This window comes from Diabrotica virgifera, chromosome 4 (genome assembly GCF_917563875.1).
Source record: "Diabrotica virgifera virgifera chromosome 4, PGI_DIABVI_V3a".
NCBI lineage: Eukaryota > Metazoa > Arthropoda > Insecta > Coleoptera > Chrysomelidae > Diabrotica > Diabrotica virgifera.
This window is the reverse complement of record NC_065446.1, coordinates 234911694-234914571: the sequence shown is the minus strand read 5'-3', so window position 1 is coordinate 234914571 and position 2878 is coordinate 234911694.

The window sequence follows — 2878 nt, the reverse complement described above, 5'->3', positions numbered from 1 at the left end:
CTGGTTCTTGTTATAATGTCCACGTCGTCTGCATATGCTAGAATTTGGACAGATCTATTGAATATTGTTCCCTGCTATCTATATTAGCGTCTCGTACGACTTTTTCTAATGCTACATTAAAAAGTTGACACGCCAGCGCATCTCCCTGCCTTAACCCCCTATGTATTTCAAATGGGGTTGACGAGTCCTTTTGAATTTTTACTGCTGATATCATCTTCGCCATTGTCACTTTTATCAGACATATGAGTTTTTTTGGAATTACTAACTCATTCATAGCGCTGTAGAGACTTGGTATTAATACACTGTCATAAGCAGCTTTAAAATCGACAAAAATATGGTACATATCTATGTTAAACTCTTGCGATTTTTCCAGGATCTGTCGTAGTGTAAAGATCTGGTTAATGGTTGAACGTACACGCCTGAATCCTGCCTGATATTCCACGAGTTCCTCATTTTGGTATTCCAGCTCTATATTGTTAGTAGGTTCCCCTTCCAGTAACTCTCGAAAGTGCTCTACCCATCGTAACAGGATATCCTCTTTGTTGGTAAGTAAGTTACCTTCCTTATCATTACAATAGTTGATTCTCGGTTTGAATTCTTTTCTAATAATATTTATTTGATGATAGAACTTTCTTGTTTCTCCGTGACTCATATGGCTTTCGAGCCGTTCTAATATGTCATTTTCCGAGTCTCGTTTCTTTTTTCGGTCCTACTTTTCCGTTGTTGCATGGTTCTAAATGCCTCGTTTTTCTCATCTGTTAGTTTTTTGCAGTCTTGGTCGAACCAGTCGTTTCTTTCTTGGGGTCGGGATATTCCTAATGTGCTTTCGGCTGCTAATTTCAGAGCCTCCTTGCAGTTGTTCCACATTTCCGTGCTTGACTGGTCGACTGCCCAGGTGTGTTCTATGGTTTCTTTAATATGTGACTGGAACTGTTTCTCTATGTTTTTATTTTTTAGCATATGTAAATTATATTTTACTTGTCTAGTGCCTCCTTCTTTCTTGGCATTGGAAATTCTTTGTCGTAACTTGGCCCCTACCATGAAATGGTCTGAGTCAATATTGGCGCCTCTGTAACTTCTGACGTCCATTATGTTTGTAAAATGCCTTCTGTCAATTATAACATGGTCAATTTGATTTGTGGTGTGTCCATTTGGTGATATCCAAGTTGCTTTATGGATATTCTTCACAAATGGCCTCACGAATGTAATTATGCAAAAAAATCTCATGGGAATATTTTTCCCAACGAACCCGTCGTTTTCGCCTTGTCTAAGAATAATTCGTTTATTCTACGTTGAATAGAGTCAGGGATCCCTTTGAATAATAACTGTCATTTTCCCCATAACTCTGAAAATATCGACCGCGCGAAAAAATTGTAATAAAAGGAATTATAGAAAATCACATTTTTAACAATTTTAGTTCTTATACTTTTTGTCGAAAAGTTGAAAATGGCACAGATATAGAGAAAAAACGGTGGTTCCCGTTTAAAATCAAAATGACGGCTAACGAAAATTTACACTACTATTGACCCTCCCTAAATATTAGAAACATAAAATTTGGGGCAGCTCGGCTTGCAAGGTTAGGCCTGTTATTCGTCTAACCCGACTGGACTATCCCTGCTATCTTTGTTATCTACCACATACGGAAATTGTTGTAAGGAAAAAAGTTGGACGTCTCGTCAAAATGAAGCTACTCACGAAAAATTAGCTTGTTAGTAGTAAATGGTGAAAATATGTCTGAGATCCCTGACTAACACTCATCATTTTTAATTTTATATTTATCATTTTCTTTTTAATTTTACTTTCAGCGAATATTTATTTTGACCTTTGTAGCTACATGTATAATGTATATTGATTATATTTTATGTTTTTGACATTTATGTTTATTGTTAATGTATTTAAAAATTCTCTTTGTTTTTTCCTACAATGTGTAGCTTTTTTCAACCAATCCAGTACTGTACTAACAAGTGTAACACTTGTTAATACGATATTGTTTAATCAAAGCAAAAAACCCTTTTCTGGCTGTGATTTTTTTAGTTTTACGATTATATAAACGTATAGGTATAATTGATTTTGCAGAATCGAACAGTGTATAAATTGAGCTGTTTTTAACAGAGGAGTTGAATATTTGGCTTATTTTTGTGTTTTTAAAATCGGATCAATCACTCTTTGTCTCTCATGTTTTAAAATGCAAATTAGTTTACAAAATATTTCTGCAAAAAACGAGTGTACGTTTTCTTTTGGTTATTTTGATAAGAATAGTAAACAAACTCCAATTTAAATTTTGCATGAATTTTGAAACTTAATTACAAATTGGATAATTTAATCAATTACCAATGGATTCAAAGGATCGATAAAACTTTTTTTTTCAAACGTTTTAAAAATGCAATTTTTAGCACTCCATAGGAGCGTTAAAAATGCTACTTTAAAGCACTAGTGCTTTAAAAATTTTAAGGCACTGCAGTTAAAAGTGGATTGTCAAATTGTGAAACGTCAAAATATCTATATTTCATTTAATAACATTAATATTAATAGTACAACTTGCGCAATTTGAAAAAGGTGGTTTAAAAGGTTTTTTAAAATTTAATTTAAAATATATTATTGCATTTTTAACACGTTTGTAGAAAAAACAAGTTTATGTAACGGTATAATATTTTCGCTAAGAATTTTTAGACACTCCCCTCAAGTCTAACCAACCAGTTCTAAATTTTACGGGTCATAGGTTTCATGGTTTCAGCAACTAACAAAAATATTGTATTTTATAAATTTATAACGTTTGTAGAAAAAATATTGTATAATATACGTGTTAAAAAGTACATTTTTAATGCACTCATGTGAGTTGCAGAATTCGCTTCGCTCATTCTGCAATCTTTCACATGCC